This window comes from Talpa occidentalis, unplaced genomic scaffold (assembly GCF_014898055.3).
Source record: "Talpa occidentalis isolate TD23 unplaced genomic scaffold, MPIMG_talOcc4v2.1 talOcc4.14, whole genome shotgun sequence".
Taxonomy (NCBI): Eukaryota; Metazoa; Chordata; class Mammalia; order Eulipotyphla; family Talpidae; genus Talpa; species Talpa occidentalis.
In genome coordinates this window covers 25,754,706-25,779,981 of record NW_023601433.1, presented here as the reverse complement: position 1 = coordinate 25,779,981, position 25,276 = coordinate 25,754,706, and the positions used below count along the sequence as shown (strand labels likewise).

Here is a 25,276-nt window from a genome sequence, read left to right as displayed (position 1 = left end):
AGGTCTATAGTTTGCTGCTAGTTTTGTCTTTTTTTCCCTGACGCCTTGTTTGGTTTCTCTATACTCCTCCTGTAAGTGAAACCATCCAATAAAAAAGTGGCACTTTTGTACAAAGGGATATTTTTCAGAGCTAAGATAAACAAACTATATAATTACATAATGGTATGTCTACAAATAGATTATATAGCTAAGGAAAAGAAAAGAAAATGAAAAGTGCAACTTTGTAGTACTGATTTTATCATATTTGGAAAACACAAATCTCAGGAGAGTATAAAAATAATTCTATAACCTGTGGCTGAAGCCCTAGACTGTTACAGGTGGGGGGGCCCCCTGGAGGGAGTTGCTTGTGAGAATAGAATAGATAGCCCCAGAAAAATGTTAAAAAGTGGGGTGGAGCGACTGATAAGTCATCTAAGTGACTGCGGAAGGGATCTGGGGAGCAGTCTTCACTGGGCAGTCTTAGTAGTTTAGCATTTGGGGTTAGCGAGTTTGGGCCCCCCGATCTTTTAGAAGCTCCTGTGGCCTGGCGAAAAGATGGAGACTTGGGAGCGAAGGCGGAGACGGGAAGCCAGGCGTCTTGCTGACATATGTGAGTGTGGGCGCTTGTTGCGTCTTTGGCTGCTATTGTTTTGAGTGCTTGTCTGGTGCTGTGCTGGGGCATCCCGGCAGCACATGGAGCATCTCCTGTTGTGTTTCCTGATTTCTTTGTGAGTGGAAACGTGACCTATAGTCTGGCTGCCCTGTGTCTGCAGTGGCAGGAAGACTCCGTCTTAGACACGTGGCTAATTGTTGGGGAGAGGAGCTCTGTGTCCGCAGTGGTGGGAAGACACCATTTTAACGGTTTTTGTACAGAACTGGAAAACACTCGACACAGCTTTGAGTAAAGTAAAGGCCATTTTTGGCCCCAGAAGCTGTTTTTTCTGGTTTGTTAAAGACATCCTTTTGTTGTTCTTTCCTGAGGCAGAGTAGTCTTGTAACTGCATGCAGGTAAAGAGCTCAGACAGTGACTGGTAAACTATTTGGGCAGTGTTTGTGACCTGTTTAGTGCCTCCTGCTGCCCTGTATCAATTCCAGTAATGTAGAAAAAAAAAGAGTTGAGTAGGTGAACCCTTGAAATGAGTTCTATATGATACTGTAATGGTGCAGAAATGTCTAATCTGTTACAACTTGCAGCAGCACAGAAGCTCTGGCTGCATAGAAACATCACCAAGGGGTGGTGACCCCATGACAGGAGACAGATGGGGGTACCCATCCACCTACCCTACAGAAGCAGGAACCAGTTTTCCTCAATGGGTCGGGGGAGGGGGGTAGGGTGGGGGTAACTGGGAAGCTGCTCCCCTAAGTCACTCTGAGAATGAGGAGAAGCCACAGGAGCAAAAGCAGAAGACACTGTCCTTGAGCCCTGGGCTCCATCATGGAGCTGTTCCCATGGTATCCAGGTCAGTGACTCTGGGGCGGGGGGGCTACTTGTTCCTGGATGGACAATGAAGTGATGGGATGGACAAAGGTGGGAGCATATTTCTCACTTCAGAAGTGGAAATGCATGTGTTTAACCAAGGGAAGGAGCCTCGAGTGACCAGGTGGTGATGGATGAGGTGGCAGATGTCATGGGGAGTTCATGCTGGTTTCAGGGAGACAAACACGTGCACATGGTCTCCTGGGTTAGCTCATTCATCTCTGTGTATGTGTTTCCTATTCTGTCAATGGAGAAGTTCTTATAGTAATGACACCCCAGTAGCAAGGAGTGTGCCTTTAGCCAGAGATTTGGTTTCTAATACCATTGTTTAATAAAGAACAGGCAGGTTGTGTGGAGACATTTTTAATTGTCAGGGAAAGAATAATTTAATACGTGCATGGAATATCTTGCTGTGACAGAGAATAAATAGTCATTCAAACATTTATCTAAGAGCAAAAATACACCAGCACGTAGTGTCAGCTCTCACACACATACACACAGGGTAGGGCATGTTACTGAGCACACAAGCGCACTCAAAGGACCCCATTGGGTAATACTGAACAATTGCTAGAACTGGGTGTAACTCTGTGAAACTCATGCTCAGAAACACTACCTCAATGAGCTCAAGGGCTAGAAAGTGTGTCCACTCCTGGGTAATCACCAAACTTCAGGCCCTGACAGGCCTGCATCTTCCCTGGAGGTGATGCTGCTTCCTCCTGCAGGGGGCTCTGAAGCAGGCCCTGCAGGGATACAGGAAGGACAGTTCCTTTTATTTCGGGAGTTCACATGGATCTCCCATCAACACACTTTCCAACCTGCCCCATTTTCTGCTACTTATTTCTGAAAAACCGCTTCTGTCATTGGAGTAAGTGTCCTTGTTTGAGGCCAACAACACAAAGTATGAAATAGATGTTGTGATCCATGTTTATTGTTTGAAAAAGAAAAGAAATTAATATATAGAAGGAGGAGTATATTTCCCTTACAGAATTTCAAATATATGCATATCACATATAAGTCTATACATGTGTGTGCGTGTATGTGTGTGTATGCGTATATATATATATCAATTTGTGTGTGTGTATATATATATATATATATATATAAAGATCTTAGGCATTATTTCCTCTCATTAAGTATGCACAAGACACCAGAAACAAGGAAGTCTGACAAATTTTCAGTGTGAGACCAGGCTAAGGGAAAACAGCTAATAAATAGAGCAAATGAAGCTGGATGGACATTAGGAAAAAAAAAAACTTAGAAATTCTGACTGATCTGTGGATATTAATAAGTACTGGCTTAACCATGTCCCCAATATTTCACAAGATATGTTTAAGCCCCAGTTATCACAGTGTGACCGTCTATGGAAATAGGATTGCCATTAGTAAGATGAGGTCAGTAAGGTTCACCCATGTATGGTGTAATTCTTTGCCTCCCTCTCATGCCCTGGTTGGGATGTGGCAAAATGCCTCTCAGTATTTTATTTTATTTTATTTTATTTTATTTATTTTTTAAAGATTTATTTATTTATTTATACAAGAAACAGGATATAGGCCAGATGCGCAGGATGGTGAAAGGATTCACCAGAGACAGAGAAGGGAACAGAACAGGCAGACTGACGAAATACATTGCTGAGGGGAGCAGCGGGCTTGACAGAAGAGGTCTGCCACGCTATGTGGGACCCTCCCCAGCCAGCCAGTGCTGCAGAGGCTGCGGACAGCTTCACAGTGCAGAGCTCAACCCCTTGCGCCACCAGGGGAGACCCCTCTCAGTATTTTAGAAAACAGAATTATGAACTCAACCACTATTATCAAAGACAACTCTGCTATCACAGGAAAAAATCTAGAAAACGTTGTTGTCTTTTTATTGTTCAATCATGAGGCATTTTCCAAATAAATATGATCAAGTCACAATATGATAGAGATTCCAGGTCCTGAATCCCCTTAGTTTAGAACTAGAGAAAGAAATTTTAAGGAGGGGAAGGGTCCTTGTATAGTAATAGTTTATTTATATCAATCCTTATACTGCAAACAATTTTAAAATTAGACTAATAAAAAAATACATTTTGTCATAAATATATCATAGAGACACAAGAAAAGTCACAAATTTCCAGGCTAACAATGAGGACAAATGAAGACACAGAGTGAGAAGCAGCAACAGTGGACGTGTCTGTTCAGAGCATTTACTGTCCTGACAAACGCAGGCATTGAACGCTAAGGCCTGTACAGTGGGGCCTGTGAATTCAATCAAAGATGCTGATACCACAGACAATCTTTGTAGATTTTCATGAGGTCTTAATATTCAGTGTACCTGGCAAACTTTAACCTTAAACTTGGTTTAGATTAGAGTCTGGTATGACACCAGGTAACTGGTGTAGCAAGCTCAAACATTAGCTACCCTGAAATGCTGGTAACACGGACTGTAAAACAGACCTGGTTTGGGGAGCTGTGAATTCTCTTCATCTTCTAATTTTTGCTCAGTTTTTCTTTATAGTGTCTATTTTTTCATAAACTAGTATTTTCATGCTCCCCCCCGCCGTTTTGCTTTGTTATCTATGTATATAGCTTTTAACTCACTGAGCTTCATTAAGGTCATTATTTTTTAATTTGGAGTTACTGGTTAAGCCATTTGTAGGCTCCATTTCTTTGGGGTCATTTCCTGGGACTTTTTTATTTCCTTGGCTGCTGTCATGTTTACCTTTTCCTTCCCCGTCAGGCAGACTTGTGTGGGTGTCTATGCATCAGAAGGGGTGTCAGCTTCCCCGTCTTTATAGATGGTGTTGACAAGTCAGGACCGTCTCTGTCAGGTCCCTGGGCGGGTGCTGTTACCCCTGAGACTGAGTCAAGCAGGGTTGGAGCCGATGATGTGTTTGCATCCAGGTCTTTTCTGTAGTGCCATGGTTGGCAGGGCCGTGAACCAGGGCTCAGGTGGGTGTGCACCATGTCTGCTTCCTGAGGGGACTGTGCATCCTGTAAGACCGTGGTGAATAGGGTTGGCCCTGCAATGACAAGTGTCTGTGCATCCTGTGCATCCTGTAAGACCTGTGCATCCTGTGCATCCTGTAAGACTGTGCATCCTATAAGACCGTGGTGAATAGGGTTGGCCCTGCAATGACAAGTGTCTGTGCATCCTGTGCATCCTGTAAGACCTGTGCATCCTGTGCATCCTGTAAGACTGTGCATCCTATAAGACCGTGGTGAATAGGGTTGGCCCTGCAATGGCGAGTGTCGGCCTTGTAGACAGCAGTCCTGTGACCCTGTGCAGACGGGTGTGACTCACTCCTGGTAACTGAATGTTATTGTCCCATGGCCACATGGGAAAGGGTGGTGTAAGGACAGAGGGTGCTTTAGGGCCCACAGGCAAGACAGTTTTGAAGTTCTGCCTCTTGGGCACAGAGCAATTCCCCATATGGTTTCCTGTACAGGCAGCAGTGAGCACAGACCACTCTACACAAGGCCGGATATGGTTACAGGGCTCTTTCAAAATCACAGTCAGACAGAGGTCAGCAAGTCTACCTGCTGGGGTACCCACAGGCTTATCTTCTGCCAGGTTCCTGAATGAGCTGCAGACACCAGCAGGGCTCTCCGTTTTGGGCCATGGTGAATGTGTGCCCTGTGACCAGCAGGTGGTGCTGTGGGACTGTCCTGTGGTCCTCATAGCTGCTCAGCGTGGAAATTCACATGAAGTAGCCTGGGCTGGGGGGCTGGGTCCTGGACTCCCTGATGGGGACCCAGCAGCTGTGCCTCGCGGACCTGGCACTGTCCCCTGAGCAGGGACCTGTGTGTGGTGGCAACAGGTGCTTCCTCCCAGGGCTCTCCCAAAGGATGAAGCAAACCTCTCTCTTCCTCCAGTGTGGGGTGTGAGCTGAGCTCCAGCCCCAGGGCTCAGAGAGGGCCTGGGCAGTCCCTGGATGAACTGTTTGCATGCACAGCCCCTCCTGTGGCAGAGGGTGGGGAGAAAAGGAGGCCTGAGGCAGCCCAGACCCAGGTGGTGCTCAGGGGCTGTGAACACCATGGCCTGGACCCCTCTGCTTCTCCTGCTCCTCTGTCACTGCACAGGTGGGGATAGGCCTGGGGACACCACATAGCACTCCACCCTTATCAGCACCTCTGAACCCGAGCCTGAGATCCTTTGCCCTGGAACACTGCCCCATCACTCATGAGTGTGTGTTTTCACAGCTTCCCTCTTGCAGCCTGTGCTGACTCAGCCGCCCTCCCTCTCTGCATCTCCTGGAGCCACAACCAGACTCAACCTGCACCCTGAGCAGTGGATTCAGTGTTGTGGATTATGGCATAAGCTGGTACCAGCAGAAGCCAGGGATCCCTCCCTGGTTATCTCCTGTACTACTACTTAGATTTAGATAAGCACCAGGTTCCCTGGGGTCCCCAGCTGCTACTCTGGGGCCAAAGACACCTCAGCCAATGCAGGCCTCCTGCTCATCTCGGGGGCACAGCCTGAGGATGAGGCCGACTACTACTGTCAGATCTGGCACAGCGGTGCTTCTCCCTGTGACACACAGAGATGGGGAAGTGGGACAGAAACCTTGACCTTGGGATCTGTGACCTTGACTCTTTTGAGTTTAAAATTACCTCAGTACACAGTAATTGTTCTTAGAGGAACATTCAGATCACAATATCTGTCCCCCCAAATTTCTTTTCTTTTCTTTTCTTTTTTTTTTTAAAGATTTATTTATTTATTCACACAAGCACTGGGTACAGTCAGAAGCGCGGGAGGACGAGAGAATTCACCAGAGCCAGAGCGGGGAGCAGAGCAGGCAGATGGAGGAAGCACACTGCTGAGGGGAGCAAAGGGCGGCAGGAGAGGACTACGTGCCATGTGGGACCCTCAACCGGCAGCCGGGGATCAAACCGGCACTGCAGAGGCCGTGGGCAGCCTCGCAACCCAGCGCTCATCCGCTGCGCCAGGGGGGAGACCCTCCCCCCAAATTTCTATTCAGTGTTTCTGAACTCCAGGAAACAAAAAAAAAAAAGTCTCATGATGTTGTAGAAACTTTGTCTCATGATCAAAGTTTTAGCATTCAGAACCAATTGATCTGGCTTTTTTTCCTTTTTGAGATAGGCCTCAGTCTCCTCGAGCTTCTTGGTCAGAGCCCAGAGCCATTGGTAGGTGGAGCGTCCCCATAGCATGGAGGGCTCAGAGCAGAGCCCCATAGCATGCCCAGGGCTCAGAGCAGAGCCTCTCCTCCCCCAGGTTGAGTCGTGGGGTAGGTGTGGGGTGAGGACATGTGACAGGAGAAACTCCAGCCCAGAGTTACCCACTCACCCCCAAGCCCCTGACCTCTGGTGTGAAGTTGAGATGGGGTTACACCTGGGGACAAGGGTGAACATGGGGGCAGAAGCTACAAATCCTGTGGGGGATACTTAGGCCCTCACCTCTCTCCTCTAGGCCTTGGGTCTCACCCCCTCTCACATGAGGTTTTCAGAGAAGAGTGAATGTGTTCTTGCTGTGCTTCTATTCCCCACCCTCCTGTTTCTGCTCTCCTCACACATGCTGGCTTTCTGATCCCTAACACTTTCAACCAATTTCTTCTATGTGAAAATAAAACACTACTTTTTTCTGAAAGCTATCTGGTCAGCCAACCTTTGAGTGTGGTTATATGAGAATTGTTAATTATTATGCCCCTTCAGAATTAACTGATGTCATGCAGAAGTTGTTATAGTAAACCACAGAGGAAGGGTTGGGGCATATTTCACGAAGAACCATTATTTTTCTGTCCCATAATCACTGTTTCCTATGACCCCTCAGGACAGTATATGTCTTCAGATCCAAGAAGTACGAAGAAAATCTAGATGTTGGAGTCTCCGGACATGTCCCCTCCCGTCTTTCCTAAGGGGTATCTAGTCACCCTCTGCCCATCTTCTCACTCTCCACTCTCAGCTCTGACTCGGGGACTCTAGGTCTTTCTTTCCAGTAGCCGCAGGGGATCAAGATCCACCAGAGAGCAGCCCCTTCACCTGACAAAACAAAGTGCATCTTCTCAGCTTCCTTGGGCACTTGTCCTGCCTCAGTCTCTCTGTTCTGAATTTTTTTTTTTAAAGATTTATTGATTTATTTATACAAGAACCAAGGTACAGCCAGACGCGCGGGAGGGTGAGAGGATTCACCAGAGGTAGAGCAGGGAACAGAACAGGCAGACTGACGAAATACATTGCTGAGAGGAGCAGCAGGCATGACAGGAGAGGTCTGCAGCATCATGTGGGACCCTCGCCGGCCGGCCAGGATTGAACTGGCATTGCAGAAGCTGCGGCAGTTTCACAGCACTGTGCTCAACCACCTGTGCCACTGGGGGAGGCCCTCTGTGTTCTGAATTCTAGTCCCATTCCTGTGTCCACCTCTCCTGCATCATGTTACTTATCTCTCTCTTCTCGGTTTAGATTGTGGATGGCTCTCCATCATCACTTGACCACATGACCAGGCCCCTGTCCACTCAGTGCTCACGTTGTCTGCTCAATGCTCCCCATGATCCTGCCCTCCTGCACCCTCCCACAGACCTCTGAGCAGCAGTGGCCTCTTTGGTCTCCCTGCTCCAGTGTTGACATGAGAAAGGGAGATCCCTGGGCTCCCCACCCTCATGTCTCTTCTTCAGGGTCAGCTTTTTGAGGCTTGGTGAGGCTGTTCAGTTCAGCCTGGCATTCCACAGCACCACTGTGCACAGCACCAGGGAGATGCTCCATAAAGAGTTTCCATTCATTTGATGGGTTAATTTTGGAGCTGAAAAGAAATGAATGATCAAGTCACAAGCATAGGTATGGACTTCAAATGTACATTTCTTAGAAAAGAATAATGTCTACAGCCTCCTTGATGGTGCAGGCGGTTGAGCGCCGCACTGTGAAGCTGTCCACAGCCTCTGCAGTGCAGGTTCGATTCTGGCTGGCCGGCGAGAATCCCACATGGCGTGGCAGACCTCTCCTGTCTCACCTGCTGCTCCCCTCAGCAGCGTATTTCTGTTGTCTGCCTCTTCTGTTCCCCCCTCTGTCTCTGGTGAATCCTCTCACCCTCCCATGCATCTGGCCTGTACCCTGGTTCTTGTATAAAAATAAATAAATCTTTTTTTAAAAAAGAAAAGAATAATGTCTAAAAAACTACATATAGAAGATTGTTGTTATATTGCCTCTTAAAAGCAGCACAATCCAGTGATGGTAAAAAGATCTGTGATTGATGGGAATTCGATGAGGGAATAGGAACTTGAATATATGAAGCACAACAATTTCTGTTTGAATGTCAATGAATGTGAGATCCCCAGCTGCCTTTGTTCTCAGGGATATTGTCTTGGCGCCCAGAGTTCCTGCTGGTCAAGCTAAAATGTAGAGTTAGGCAGGGGCCTCTCGCCAGGACAAAGTCCTGGTATGAGGAACATACTGGGAAACCAGTATCTGCTGAAAACAGCTGGCAGACTGTATGGCCAGATTAACAGAACTGGCTAGACCACCTTGACAGGAAGTTAAATGAGAACAGAAACGAGAGTTAGGATGCTTTGATCATCAGAAACAATGGAGTCCCCCAGGCAACAGCTCCTATTCTCTCCCCACTAGCTTGTACCAGACAATGATGCATCCCCAATACACATGTCCACCAGGACACTCCACCACATACTCACCCACCTTTCCTGAACCTGCTCCTCAGTAAGGGTGAGACTGCCCTTGACAAGGCGCCGCACGTCATGAGGGGCTGTCCCTCCAGGCCTGCTCTGCTCCGGGTGTGCGCCCCTCTAGGTCTCTCTCTCTCTACTTGGACTTTGAGTTGTCTTTCCCCCGTCTCGCTCTGCTCCCAATGCTGCTGCCCCGCAAGGCTCCTGAGACCTTGCCACATGGTGGCTACTATCTCACACTACGGCATTGCCAAAGCTTATGGGAAACTTAATCATAATAACAGAACCCAATTGTGTGTGTACTGAAAACATTTAGGAAGTTTAGGGACCCAGTGGAGAGCAGAATATGGCAAAATCCACCATGAACCAAACCTTGAAAAACACCTTTGGAAAAATCCGTGCAGGAACACATTTGCTTCGGGGATATTGTGCAGAGCCATCTTTGGGTAAGAGTGGTTCCCAGAAGTGGGTTGTGTTTAAGCCCCTTTGCAACTGTCCTTCGGATCACCATTCCAAGCTTCAACTTTGAGCATTGTGCCAGACATAGAGCAAGAATGTAGCATCAAACAGTGTGTAATACATACCCAGGAGGTTTCAGCTGTAACTCATCACTGTACACACTAGGATGTCTGTGCCTACCAGTGAACCATGGCCTCCTTTCAGATCTGGTGATCAGGACTTACTCAAGACCTGGTAGAATGGAGATGTTTCAGATAAATAGTACGGTCCTTATGAAGTTTTGCTAACTACTCACATTTCCTTAATACTTGCGGTCATAAAAACCTGGGAACATGACTCTAGGATGAAGAAACCCCCAGTCTTGTGAGCCCACTGAAGATCTAGATGTTTAAGAAAAAGACAGAAATTGCATTTTAAAATATCAGCTTCTATTGCACAATACCCCAAGATTAACTTCGTGGTGAACACTGGACCCTGAGACAATGCATACTGTTATGAACTTTTCTTGGTAATTGCTGCAACCAAACTCTTTTTCTCCTTCCAAAGTCTAGGTAAGGTGTCCAGGATAGCATCTGAAACCACTTTTCCTCTGCTCACAACTCTCCCCAATTTGGGAATTTGGTTTTGATTCCATGGGGGGACATTTTTTATTTTGGCTTTAATTTTTGATTTTAAGTGAATCTTTTGTCTCTATGTTTTTGCAGGTAGATTTGGTGAAGAGAATATTTCAATGAGAATAAAAATGCCTTTCCATCAGGCAGTGGTGAAAAGAATCTAACCTCAGAAAACTATGGTTTGTCCTCATAAGCATTCAGAGAGAAAGCTCTGTGTCTTTGCTGACAAGAGCAAAAATGCAGTTACACAAGACATTTCATTTGGGTTAGATAAAAACTTAAGGGAGCTGTGTCCATATGCACACTGTCTGCATGTCTTTCCAGTTGTGTCTAATTGTTCTGGCCACAAGACGGCACCTGTACTAATTATGAGCTCAAAAATACAGTGGGAACTGGTTTAGGAGCTTCCAGGTAGTGTGGTTGTGGATAATCTGTGGTTAAGAAAAACTAATTTGGAATTTAATAGCTTGGTTTGGAAGATGTGTATATGTGAGAACTGGAAGTATGACTAAATTATCTAGATTTTGATTAGAATGTCACAGTGTGATCTTCTGGAAGTTGAGATTGAGCCAAGCCAAAAAGAAAAGCTCCTGCTGCCAGGGTTCCAGAGACCACCCAGTAGAACAGGGAAACTTACCTCCACTGGAAGTCCTGGAGATCCCAGAGAGAAAAGCCTTGGGAGCCTAGAGAAGAGGAAATCTACCTAAAAGTCTGATGATACCACCCTGAGGCCTGGCTCCCAAAGCCAGCGCAGGCTGAGTGTTGAGAACTCAATGCAAGTTACGGAAAGTTGCAAGAGAACCGTTAGAAATTCTGCTTGGTTATTCTGTCCTATCCACTCATGTAAAAATAAATGAAATGGATTGGAATTAGATTCAGTTTACTTTGTTGTACTAATTGATAGAATTTGGATAGAGGTAGAGAGAAAAGAGATTCAACAGTAGCTTCTACTAAACATTTTTGAGAGTTTTTTCCATTGGACTTGTGGTACTTGAGTATTTTCTAGTAATGGAGGACTTAATTCCATGTAGTAAGGATTCATTACACAGGATGCCCTTTAAAAATGTCTTCCCAAGTTCGCGCGGAAGCCCGGGTGGCAGGGCCGGAGAGACACCCAGGCCCCATGGCGTCCGTGGAAGCCAGCGGCAGCGGTGGGAAAGGGCAGGGGGTCGAGAAGCCCCTCACTTATTATCGATTAGAGGAGGTGGCGAAGCGCAACTCCCCAGAGAACATATGGCTGGTGATTCACGGGCGTGTCTACGATATCACCCGCTTCCTCAACGAGCATCCTGGTGGAGAAGAGGTTCTGCTGGAATAAGCCTGCGCAGATGCAAGCGAAAGTTTTGAAGATGTGGGCCACTCCTCTGATGCCAGAGAAATGCTCAAGCAGTACTATATTGGTGATGTGCATCCGAATGACCTTAAACCTCAACATGGTAGCAAGGATCCTTCGAAAAGTAATGAATGCAAAAGTTGTTGGTCATACTGGATTTTCCCCATCATAGGCGCTGTTCTCTTAGGTTTCCTGTACCGTTATTACACGTCGGAAAGCAAATCCTCCTGAGGAGACCGTGTTGAAGTCTGGAAAGCTTATCCATTTGGGAGTGAAAACTAGAGACTTGTTTGGAGGCTGGAATGCTGCCCTCTTTTAGAATCCTGCCAATTGTATTTTTCCCCCTGGGAGCCCAAATGGTTGTCCAGACACCCACCTCAGATCAGGGGCGATGTCCTTCATCTTGGAGCCTTACTCCCAAAGTACCTGCTCATTCTTCGCGTTTCTTGCCAGCTTCCCCTCTCTCCTCTGCTTTCCTCAGTACCTTCACATTTTTGAACTTTCTTTTACAGTTGCAATCCGTATGTCCTAGTGCATTGCTCTTGGGTAAAAATGCGTTCCAGTCTTTGAGTGCGCATTAGACATTCTTAACAGGGCAGCCCATTCTGGTTTTGAAGCTTATCCAATTTTTCTTTTAAACAAAAATAAAATTCTGACTTAATTATTTTTCATAAAGGATTTTATTCATGAAGTTGCTCACCTATAACTTAAGACACAGGTGCCAAATGATCATCTTCCTTGTTTCTATTTGTTAAGACTGCCAAAAGGCATCTCTCCTGCTTCCCCAGCTAAAGTAGCAGGTAGCTTTTGCCTCCCCCTAAGACTAGGCTGTTTTATTCCCAAGTTTGTACTGGACAAAGCTATATTTCTTTATTTCTTGGGAAAAGGGAGAGATGATGAATTGGGGTGACAGAGTGAATTCACAGTCATCTTTCCTTTGAAAAATATGACTTTAGAAAAGCACCAAAGACTCTAGCCTTCTCTTTCACACCAGTTTCTAGTCATCTTTTCCTCCCCCCACCCCGCCACCATCTTTTATTGGTAAAATAATAAGTTTATAATTATTTCTGTAGAGCTTTGCCAGACCATTTTGCTGCCTTTCTGTTTATTGATTAGGAAAATTTTTATTCCCCTTTTTACAAAAGAGGATCTAAATTGATCCGAGATACAGTTTTTTATCTTGTTTGCCCCTGTAAAGCAACTCCATAGTAAAATGGCGTTTGAAAATGCAAGATTGTAACAGGACCATTTTCCATTTCACTTCTATTTCATCTGGCTCCAATTTGTGGTTTTGTTCTGTTTTTCCATTGAGAATAAAAAACTGGTAGTTTTTTTTAAAAAAAAATAAATAAAAATGTCTTCCCTATCTATTTGAATTTTCTCTCTTGCCCCCATGGTGTAAGGACCGGAGGCCAGGTCATGTGTATATATTGTCCTCGGACTCATTGATAGTAGTTTGCCCCATGGACCAGACAGCTACTCACCTGAGACCCAGTTCAGCCTAAGCTTACAAAAAAACAAAAACAAAACAAGACAGCAAGTTGTTAAGTGCCCTTACAAGCCATTCTACTGACTGTCAGTCTTAGCGCTGCTGGCTTGGGTGCTTTGTTAGGTTTACTCTGTGGGTGTCTCTTCCCTGGCTCCTGTTATTGGAAGAGAGCACAGTGGGCATACCCGCCCCTGGTGGTGAGCACTAGCACTGCAACCCAGAAATTCTTAAAGTACTTTTATTTTTTTTCCTGAATCAACAGGAAATGAGGTCCATATTACTCAAAAGATATTATAGCAATTTCAGTAATAGTACTCTGTGGCCAAATTTTCTGTCCCTTTTCAGTATTTCCCTGGCACAATACTTTTTACTTTTTATGTGAAATTTGGTTATGTTTTTGGTATTTAGAAATATACAGAAGAAAGGAGCCCACAAACATTTAGAATATTGAGAGGTCATTTCTAAAACAAGTATGTGTCTATTTGTCAGGGTTCTCCAAGACCACCTTAAGGTTTAGTAACTCACTAGGATGTCTCACAGGACTGCACATATAATCTACTCAATGACTGTGATTTGTTACAACAAACGATGCAAAGCAAATTCTGTGAAGGGAGAAGGCTCACGGGACAGCGTTCAGCAGAGGCTAGGTACAGAATTACGAGGGTCTTCCCTCTATGGAGTCGCAAGGGACGTGTTAATTCTCCCAGGGCAGGGTGAACACACAGGCACCCTGTGCCTGGCACATGCCAAGACTCCAGATTCCCAGAAAGAAAGCAGGTGTTCAGCATAAACTACATTTGTCATACAAACCATTTAAGTGTAGAAAACTTTTCTTATCAGGGATTGGTGGGAATACTCCTGCCAATTGAACTTGAACTTCTCAGATGCCAGTTAAGGGCCAATCTTGCAAGCAGGTCCTACAAAGCAAACCCCATCTGTCAGGAGTGGGTAGAGGGTGCCAGTCCCAAGGATGTTCCTTCCCCCAAAGTAGCTTTTGGCAGGAATCAAACACTAGGGATGCAATCAAGTTCTGCCTTAGAAAGAGAGACTCTAGCATATTCTGTCCAGAATGCCAGACAGAGACGGGGGAAGCTACTGCAGGCTGGCAACCGCTAGCCATATGTAGGAATGAAAACCCCTCTCGCCCATTCAGTGGTTATTGAGAGAACAGTAGGAGGAATTATTGAAATGCTCCATTGTTTAATGGAATTTGTTGAATGCATTCTAGAAAGAATTGATGAAATCTCATTAGTGTCAAGATTGTTTTTATAAGGGGAGCATTAATTATGACTAAGAAAGTAAATTCTGAGTTGCAGATGCTCAATATTGTATTTACCATGATTGTCTTTTGAAATTAATTTCATCTGACAAATTTGATTCTTTTACATGGAAGTTACGAAATGTGCTTCTGGCATGGGAACAAGTGGAATTGTTATATGTAGTGTAAAAGAAGAAGGGAAAAATTGAGAACATTCACTGGACAACATTTTAAAAAGTCATTTCTCTAGAACAATTATTGATGAAATTCATATGGAATCACCAAAAACCCCGAATAGCCAAAGCTCTACTGAAAAAAAAAGAAGGAAATGGAGGCATCACACTCCCAGACTTCAAACTATACTACAAAGCCATAATCATCAAAACTGCATGGTATTGGAACAAGAACAGACATACAGACCAATGGAATCGAATAGAAAATCCAGAAATAAACCCACAGATTTATGGTCAACTAATCTTTGACAAAGGAGCAAAGACTATGCATTGGAGCAAAGAAAGTTTGTTCAATAAATGGTGCTGGGAAAACTGGGTCGCTACATGCAAAAGAATGAAGCTTGACCACTACCTCACACCATACACAAAAATCAACTCAAAATGGATTAAAGAACTAGACATAAGACCTGAAACCATAAAATACATAGAAGGAAATATAGGCGAAACACTACGGGATTTGCACATCAAAGACATCTTTACAGACATATCACCCAAAGCAGTGATAGTGAAGAGAAAGATAAACAGCTGGGACTACATCAAATTAAAGAGCTTCTGCACAGCAAAAGAGACAATAACAAAAACAAAGAGAAACCCCACCAACTGGGAGAACATTTTTGCACCCAACACTAATGATAAAGGACTGATCACAAAAATCTGCAAAGAGCTGATGAGACTCAGCAACAACAAAGAAAATAATCCAGTCAAAAAATGGGCAGAAGAGCTAAAAAGAAACTTCTCTGAAGAGGAAATGCAAATGGCCAACAGACATATGAAAAAATGTTCAACATCACTTGTAATCAGGGAAATGCAAATCAAAACTACCATGAGATACCATCTCACACCAGTGAGAATGGCACATATTAAAAAAACTAGCAACAACAAATGTTGGCGAGGATGTGGAGAAAAAGGAACTCTTGTGCACTGTTGGTGGGAGTGCAAACTGGTCCAACCATTATGGAGAGCTGTGTGGAGATTTCTGGACCTACTAAACATAGAGCTTCCATATGATCCAGCAATTCCACTCCTAGGTATTTACCCAAAGGACACAGAAACATCAATTCCAAAGAGCACCTGCACTCCTATGTTTATAGCAGCACTGTTTACAATAGCTAAGCTTTGGAAACAACCCAAATGCCCAAAAATAGATGACTGGATCAAGAAGATGTGGTACATATATACCATGGAATATTACTCAGCGTTCAAAAAAGATAAACACATGCAATTTGCAGCAACATGGATGGCACTGGAAGGGATCATGCTCAGCGAAATAAGCCAAAAAGAAAAAGAAAAATACCGGATGGTCTCATTCATAGCAGGAATCTAGAAAACTTAAATAAGGGACCAGGAAAATGAATATAAGAAAGTGAAAATCAAAATCAACAAAAAACTATGAACCAGAGACACTTTTTGGGGGGTGGGGGGTGGGAGGGGAAGGATTGGGGTCAGAATGGGGCGTTTGCAATTGTATGGGGGAATATAAAAATAAAATTTAATATTTAAAAAAAAAACAAAAAACAAAAAACAAACAAACAAAAAAAATAAAAAGTCATTTCTCAAAAGATCCAATATGTAATTTTGAAGTGGAAAAGGCAAATTATGCCATGAAAGATGGTACCATATGTTTCAACAAACCACATTTGAAGAAAAATATCCAGAATTATTAATTTTGTGGCAGGATTGTTAGCTCATAATGCTAAAGTTCAGTGTTTTCTGATTGATGAATGTTTAATGAACAAAGAATGAAAAAAGTGAGATGAGACTACAAGATGTAGAACAGTGTGAATGGACTGTTGAAAGGGGCAAGTGAAAGGGGCTTAATGAAAGGGGCTTAATGAAAGGGGCAAGTGATTTAGAGTTTTACAATTTGTTTTGGACAAACAACGCATAAATTGTAGCTATGTCTCTATGCTTGTATTTTGTCGCATACTTCTGACAATTCTACCCATTCTGCCCCAAATATAAGATGCTTTTTTTAAGAAAATGAATCTCATTTATTAATGAAAATATATTGTAGCCAAAAAAGACAGGAAAATATCAACATTGTCCAACTCTTCGTGCAAAGAGGAAATAAAATGAAAAACATTATAACAAATTATAGAAAGATCATAAAGAACGTTGTGTAAGATTTGTGGAATGTGCCCCCAAATTTCACAGTCTTCAATGGTCTCATCACTTCAAAGCACAAAAAGAGAAAATAACATATGTTGACATCTCTTGGTGTTTCACCCATGGGGTTGCATATTTTTATATCTGGTTCAATCTTCCTACTATTTGTGTGGTGGCTACTACTCTAAGCCCTTCATAGTATTTTGCCTATGAGTTGGAAACTGTTCCTTGACCCTCTCTTTATGAACTAGTCCAATTTTCAAAATTGGACTGTGTTAAGAGTTGAAATTATGCATGAATGTGGCAATGGATGCAGAGAAGAAAGTGCTTGTGACACATGGTGGAAGACGGAGACAAGAGAATTGGTCATCATTACATTTCAGGGAAGTGTCTGTGTGTTGCTTCCACTAGTTAGAGGGAATGAAAGAAGGAAAGCATCTAGGGCCTCCCCGGTGGCGCAGCGGTTGAGCGCTGGGTTGCGAAGCTGCCCGCAGCCTCTGCAGCGCCGGTTCAATCCCCGGCTGCTCCCCGGCCACCGGAGGAGGGTCCCACATGGCGCGCAGACCTCTCCTGCCGCCCTCAGCTCCCCTCAGCAGTGTACTTCGGTCCTTCTGCCTGCTCTGCTCCCCGCTCTGGCTCTGGTGAATTCTCTCACCCTCCCGCGCTTCTGACTGTACCCAGTGCTTGTATAAATACAAACAAAAAAAAAAAAAAAAAAAAAAGAAGGAAAGCATCTACATTCCTCGTGACTAAAATACTGCCCAGATACAGGTCCACTGCGCCCGTCCCTGGTGACTGAGACACTGGCTCTAGATCTGAAAGGAATGTCGCCAGTCTCGTGCTTCTTACCTACAACTATCCTGTAGTCAGTTAGGGTCAAAGACATTTTCATCACAGTGAAAATGGACGAGACAGAAAAATAGCAAATGCAGGGTGGTGGCAACAGTTGGTAAATACTCTGGATTTACGTGCCTTGGAAGAAGGGTTTTAAACAGACTTTCAGTCAATGTTTTGCATGCTTTGTAAAGAGAGCAGCCTTAAGACGCACCCAGCGGCTCACTTTGGAGAAGTCTCAGGGAATTAGTTGAGGAAAACAGCTGGACAAATTGACAGCCATTCAGGAAAGGCTTCACTTGTTCTAGGCTGTCTTGGAAGAAGAGTTTTGTTTGAGTTTGAGGGGTTGTCGTTTGCTGCGTTTCAAAGGCTTGAAGACCCTATTCCGGGAGAGGCGCGCGGGATTATGGGAAACGTCCCGTGAGCATTTTGGTGCCAACTCCGGAGCCGCTCAGGCCTTCTGCGCATGTGCGCTGTGGCTCCTGGGCGCAGGGTTCAGGGGCCGCGGGGCCTGCGGAGAAGGTTCTGGAGCCTTCTGCGGCTGGAGGCCCAGGCCAGGGCACAGGCGAGGAGCACGCTGGGGCGGGCGGCCGGGAAGCCCCGCCGGGAGGGCGGGTGGAGGAGGACGCGGCTTTGCTCCTGGCCCCGGGACTCCTGCCCCGTCTCACCAGGGGGAGAGGCGGCGCGGCCGGCGCGGGGACCAGCGACGCCTCATTGCTGGTCTCCGAGGGGGAGGGTCGTGCAGGCTCCGGATGGGCCGGACGAAACTGACCCGACACAGACACAGCCCGGGTGAGCGCTTCTCTCTCCCCAGGACGTCGTTTGCGGCTGTGGGGTTTCGGATTTCCCCGAATTTCCTTCACTAATGCACCCGTGCACCATCACCACAGTCCCCTGTGCTCCTCCCTCGCTCCCTCTGATCCCTCTCCCTGGACCTCCCCTGCAGGATGTCTCTGATTGTAATTGCCTGTTTTTGCTTTGTTGTGTTTTGTACTGTTATTTTTTTTTTTTACACTGATGTCTTATTTGGTTCCCCTATATTCCTGCTATAAGTGAAACCATCCGATATTTTTCTCTTTCCTTCTGGTTTATTTCACTGAGCATAATTCCTTCCACCTCCATCCATGTTGCTGCGAATGGCGTGAGTTTATCTTTTTTGATTGCTGAGTAATATTCCATTGTGTACAAATACCACATCTTCTTGATCCAGTCATCTATTTTTGGGCATAAGGGTTGTTTCCAGGTTTTACCTATTGTAAATAGTGCTGCAGTAAACATAGGTGTACAGGCGTTCTTTGAATCAATGTTTTTGTGTCCTTTGGGTAGATCCCTAGTAGTGGAATTGCCAGGTGATATGGTAGCTCCATTTTTAGTAGACTGAGGAACCTCCAGACAGCTTTCCATAGTGGTTGGACCAGTTTGTACTCCCACCAACAATGCAGGAGAGTTCCTTTTTTTACCACATCCTCGCCAACATTTGTTGTTGCTTGTTTTTTTTGATATGTGCCATTCTTACTGGTGTAAGGTATCTCAGTGTGGTTTTGATTTGCATTTCCCTGATTATGAGGGATGTCAAATATCAATAAGTTGATGAAGATAGAAACCATACCAAGTCTTATCTGACTGTAAAGGTACTGAGCTACAAATCAACTACAAAAGGAAAACAAGGAAATTTCTACTACATGGAGACTGAACAGTAGACTACTGTATGATCACTGGGTTAATAAGGAAATCAGAATATACCTTGAGACAAATGATAACGAGGGCGCAACCTTTCAGAACATATGGAACAGAGAAAAAGCAGTTCTAAGAAGAAAGTATATAGTGATACAGGCCCACATTAAGAAAGTAGCGAAAAAAATGCAAACAACCAACCTTGTTTCCTCATCACAAGGAAGTAAAAGCTTGAGAAATGACTCATTAACGGTGGCTCAGCCCTGTTTCTGGTGGCCAGGAGGGCAGAGGGTTGCTGAAGATCACTGATGTAGAAGGAGGCCCTATCAGGCCCTGATATAGGAGGCCCTATGAGCTCTATGGGGTTTGAGTCTGCTTCTGAGCACTGTTGGGATTCACTTCCAAGATGTGTCTGGAGGGCTGCAGTGAAAAGGAGAGCTGGTGCCAATGGACTGAGCCCAAGAAGTTTGCCTTTTCCTCAGGACTTCCTGCCTCCTCTCTGCCACCTTGCAGTACCTATTACTTGAGCTGCTGGTCTACACCATTGAAGGCACATTTCCGCAGCAGAAGAATCACTGCACTCCTGCTACATCACTGGCAGCTGGAGCTCTGTGGATCTTCTTGAGACCCTTTTCTTGGATGTTGCCATATCTAAGCTGCCTTGAGTCAATACAGTTACTGAAACTTTCCTTTGAGAATGGAGGAGGAGCCCCAGAAAAACCAGCCAAAAAAACCTCTTCATGGCACAGCTCAGGACTTCAGAGAGGCCTCCTCTCTTCCTGGGTAGTTCGCTGCCTCTAGCACCCAAAACTGGCACTGCTAGAGGAATCAACCACTGATTCAAGAGCCAGCAATCCCGCCACAACCCACCAGCAGCCAAGCTCCAGGAGGGTTTGGAAACTTTCACTTGGGATAACCAGGGGTTGCCAAGCAATGCCAGTAAACTTTCACACAATGCCAGGGAGGGCCACCCCCCCACCCCATCTTGTTTTTTTGATATGTGCCATTCTTACTGGTATAAGGTGTCATTTTGATTTGCATTTCCCTGATTATAAGGGATGTTGAATAATTTTTCATATGCTTTTGGCCATTTGCATTTCCTGTTTGGAGAAATGTCTTTTAAGTTCTTCTGCCCATTTCTTGACTGAATTGTTTATTTTATGTTTGTTGAGTCATATGAGTTCTTTGTATAGCTTTGTGATCTGTTACTAATAAGTTGAATGGAGTGCAGAGATTTTTTTCCCAATTAGTGGGGTGTCTCTGTTTTGGTTCATCTTTCTTTTGCTGTACAGAAGCTTTTCATTTTGATGTAATCCCAGGTGTTTATCTTTTCCTTAACTTTCTTTGCATTGGGTGATGAGTCTTTAAAGATGTTATTGTGATATATGTCTTACAGTGTTTTACCTACATTTTCTTCTGTATATTTTATGGCTTCTGGTCTTATGCCAATTCTTTTATCCATTTTGAGTTGATTTTTGTGCATGGTCAGAGGTAGTGGTCTCATTTCATTTTTTTGCATGAAGTGGTCCAGTTTTCCCAGCACCATTTATTGAACAAACTGCCCGTGTTCCATTGCGTATTTTTTGCTACTTTGTCAAAGATCAGTTGTCCATAGAAGTGTGACTTTATTTCTGGGCTCTCCATTTGGTTCCATTGGTCTGTGTGTCTGTTTTGGTTCCAATACCAAACTGTTTTAATTATTATGATTTTGTGTTATAGCTTGAAGTTTGGAAGTGTGATACCTCCTTTCTCCTTTGTTTTCATCAGTAGGGCTTTGGCTATTCATGGCTTTTTGTGGTTCCATATGAATTTCATCAATATTTGTTCTATTTCTTTGAGGAATGTCATTGAGATTTTTATTGGAATAGCGTTGAATCTGTATATTACTTGTGTTAGGATGGACATTTTAATAATGTTAATTGTTCCAATCCATAAGCAGGGGATGTCTTTCCGTTTCTTTGTGTCTTCTTCTATTTCTTTTAAGTGTTTGATAATTTTCTTTGTAGAGGTTCTGCACCTCTTTTGTTAGGTTTATTCCCAAGTGTTTGATATTTTTTTGTTTCAATCATAAAAGGAATGGTTTTCTTGATTTCTTCTTCTTCAGATTGATTGTGTATAGGAAGGCTACTAACTATTGTGTGTTGATTTTGTATCCTGCTACTTTACTAAATTGTTTGATTATTTTGAGTCGTTTTTCTAGGAGTTTTTAGGGTTCTCTATGTATATTATCATATCATCTACAGATAGTGACAGTTTTATTTCTTCTTTGCCTATTTGGATTCCTCATATGTCTTCTCTTGTCTTGTTGCCCTGGGTAAGACATCCAGTATTATGTTGAAGAGCAGCGGTGAGAGAGGACTTAAAGGAAAGGCCTCAGCTTTTTGCCATTGAGAATAATATTGGCAGTAGGTTTGTCATATATGGCTTTTTATCATGTTAAGGCACGTTCCTTCTATCCTGAGAATTTTAAGGGCCTTCATCGTAAATGGATGTTGGACTTTGTTGAATGCTTTCTTAGCATCTATTGATGAGATCATAAGGTTTTTGTTTTTCTTTTTGTTGATGTGTTGGATTATACTGATCGATTTTCATATGTTGAAACATCCTTGTGCCCCTGGGATGAATTCCACTTAATCATCCCTTTGATACATTGTTGGATTCTGTTGGCAAGGATTTTGTTGAGGATTTTTTTTATCAGTGTTCATTAGGGAGATTGGCCTGTAATTTCTTTTTTGTGCTGTCTTTGTTGGTTTTGGTATTAATATAATGTTGGCTTTGTAGAACGTATTTAATAGTATTCCTTCTTTTTCAATTTTTTGAAAGAGTTTGTGTAGGAATAGGCACTAATTCACTGCTGAACTTTTGGTAGAATTCATTTGTGAAGCCATCTGAGCCTGGGCTTTTGTTTTTGGGGAGTGCTTTGATTACTGCCTCAGTTTCACTGCTTGTAATTGGTCTGTTTTGGTGTTCTATCTCTTCTTTGTCCAGCTTTGAATGATTATATTGTTCTAGGAATTTGTCCATCTCTTCTACATTGTTGAATTTGTTTGCATATAATTGTTCATAGGAATCTCTGATTATTCTTTTGATTTCTACTGTGTCTGTTGTGATTTCTTCTCTTTCATTTATAATATTATTTATATGTGTTTTCTCCCATTTTTTCTTTGTAAGCCTGGCTAGAGGTTTGTCTCTTTTGTTTATTTTTTCAAAGAACCAACTTTTGGTTTCAGTGATCTTTTGGTTGGTTTTTTTTAATTTTCATTTCATTTATTTCTGCTTTGATTTTTATTATTTCCTTTCTTCTACTGGCTTTAGGGTTTTTTTTTTTTGTTGTTGTTGTTCTTATTCTAACTCTTTGAGATGTGAGATTAGGTTGTTTGAGTTCTTTCTTGTTTCTTGATGTGAACCTGTATTACTATATATTTTCCTTTTAATACAGCTTTTGTTGCATCCCATACATTCCGGAAAGTGGTGTCCTCCTTGTCGTTCAAGTCAAAGTATTTTTAAATTTCTTCTTTGATCTCCTTATTAGTCCAGTGGTCTTCTAGTGTGGTTTTCAATCCCCATGAAGTGGGAGGGTTCCTTGTTTTCTTTTCATCATTTATTTCTAGTCTGATGCCTTTATGATCAGAGAAGATACTTGGGATGATTTTGATCTTCATGTATATGTTGATGTTGGTCTTGTGACCCTGTATGTGTTCTATTCTGGAGAATGATCCATGCGCACTTGAGAAAAATGTGTACTCGGATTTTTTTGGGTGCAGTGTCCTATAAATGTTTGTTAAGTCCATGAGTTCTAGGTCTTTATCTAGGGCTCTAGTGTCTTTGTTTATTTTTTGTCTCATTGATCTGTCCATTGGTGAGAATGTGGTGTTGAAGTCTCCCACTATAAATGTATTTTCTCTAATGTCTGTTTTCAGAGCTGATAATAATTGTCTAATATATTTGGTGCGCCTTCATTTGGTGAGTGTGTGTTGATGAGTGTTATTCTTCCTGGTGTATTGTCCCCTTGATCATAATGAGTGTCCATCTTTGTGTCTTTTTATCTTTTTTAATTTGAAGTCTATTTCATCTAAGTATAGCTGTTCCTGCCTTCTTTTTTGGTCCATTTGATTGTAGGATTTTTTCCCAACCTTTTACTTTCAGTCTGTGTTTATAGTTTGTGGTTAAATGTGTTTCCTGGAGATAGTAGAAAGTTGGATTTTGTTTTTTAATCCAGCCTGCTACTCTGTGTCTTTTTATTGATGAGTCTAATCCATGTGAGCTTTAAGGGTGCTCTGATACCTGGGATGTGATTGCGAAGGACACACCAGACAGGGGACTGCTGTCAGCTACAAAGCAGTAATTCTTTATTTTTCTCAGCATGGTTATATAGGAATCATGAACAAGGACATCTGTGTTTTACCATAAATTAGAGTAAACAGAATGACCTTGCCTTGCATGCCATATATGTGAGTCCAACATGCCATACACATGAGCCCAAGGACCCCATGTATGTGAGCCCAGGCATGCCATGTACGTGAGCCCTTGGGCTTATCCAGACATGCCTTTTTTGTGAACATCTGCTGTGCTAAGTTACGACTGAGGAGACTTTCAAGGAGGGCACAAGTACAGGGCGTCCCTCCCAGGCAGTTTGCCATCCCGGCACACGCGAGTCTGCTCAGTGTTTCTGTTAGCCCTTTTCCTTGTGATCCTCAGGTCACCTCTCGATCATCCTTATGCAAGAAATCCATTTACATTTAGAGTTATTATTGATATGTTGGCATCTATATTTGCCATTTTGTTAGTCTTTTTTTGTGATTTTATTCCTTGCTTTATTCCGTTCTTCTTTTTCATTCCTCTGTTGCTTTTAGCTTTAAAACTTCTTGTAGAATTTTTTTGGAGTGGGGGGTAGTTGTAATCAATTTCTGGAGTTTGTTTATCGGAAGGTACATATTTTTTCTTCATAGAGGAAGGAGAACTTTTCAGGGTAAAGTATTCTTGGTTGGCATTTGCTGTCTTGAAGTTTGTTGAATATATTACAAAATTCTCTTCTTGTCTATAGTGTTTCTTCAGAGAAGTCTGTGGTTAACCTGATTGGTTTTCCCTTATAAGTTATCTGTTTCTTCTCACTTGCCAGTTTCATTATGTTTTCCTTGTCTTGGACTCTTGTAAGCTTTACCATTATGTGTCTTGCTGTAGCTTTCTTTTCATTGTGGTAATTGGGAGTCCTTCTTGCTTCTTGTATGTCTATATTCATCTCCTTTTTCATGCTTGCAAAGTTTTCTTCAATTATCTTCTCGGATATTTTCTCAGTTCCTTTGTCTCTCTCCTCACCTTCTGGCATGCCTATAACGCTTACATTTCCTCTCTTCATGGAGTCTGATAATTGTTGAAGACTGTCCTCTTGCTTCATCCTTTGCACTTCTCTCTCCTTTTCTCTCTTTTTAAATATTTTATATAATTCTTACATCATTTTTCATTTTTGCACAATGTGTGCATTTTCATTTTGGTTATATTTCCCATGCAATTGCACCCCCCTTATTTTGACCCTAATCCTTCCTCTCCCCGCCCCTCCCCCACCCCAGTAGTATTTCTCTGTTTTATAGTTACTTGTTGATTTTGATTTTTTCTTTATTATAGTTAGTCTTTTTCCTGGTCTCTTATTTAGGTTTTCTAAATTTCTGCTATGAGTGAGACCATCCGGTATTTTTCTTTTTCTTTCTGGCTTATTTTGCTGAGCATGATCCCCTCCAGCTCAATCCATGTTGTATATTCCATTGTGTATATATACCATGTCTTCTTGATCCAGTCGTCTATTTTTGGGCATTTGGGTTGTTTCCATAGCTTAGTTATTGTAAACAGTGCTGCTATAACATAGGGGTGCAGGTGCCCTTTGGAATTATATTTCTGTGTCCTTGTGTAAATACCTAGGAGTGGAATTGCTGGATCATATGGAAGCTCTATCTTTAGTAGGTTGAGGAATCGCCACACAGCTCTCCATAGTGTTTGGACCAGTTTGCACTCCCACCAGCAGTGCAGGAGAGTTCCTTTTTCTCCATGTCTTCGCCAGCATTTGTCGTTGCTAGTTTTATAAATATGTGCCATTCTCACTGGTGTAAGATGGTATCTCATTGTAGTTTTGATTTGCATTTCCCTGATTACAAGTGATGTTGAACATTTTATTTATATGTCTGTTGACCATTTGTATTTCCTCTTTGAAGAAGTTTCTTTT

At 43.2% G+C, this 25,276-nt stretch overlaps 1 protein-coding gene and 1 pseudogene across 1 annotated transcript in view; one reads left to right on the top strand and one right to left on the bottom strand.

Moving 5' to 3' along the window:
- Nucleotides 1-25,276, bottom strand: part of LOC119244449 (putative ankyrin repeat domain-containing protein 19) — a 279,339-nt gene that overhangs the window by 42,402 nt on the left and 211,661 nt on the right. The gene's annotated exons all lie outside the window — the stretch shown is intronic.
- On the top strand, nucleotides 11,217-12,245 carry LOC119245222 (cytochrome b5 type B-like; annotated as a pseudogene).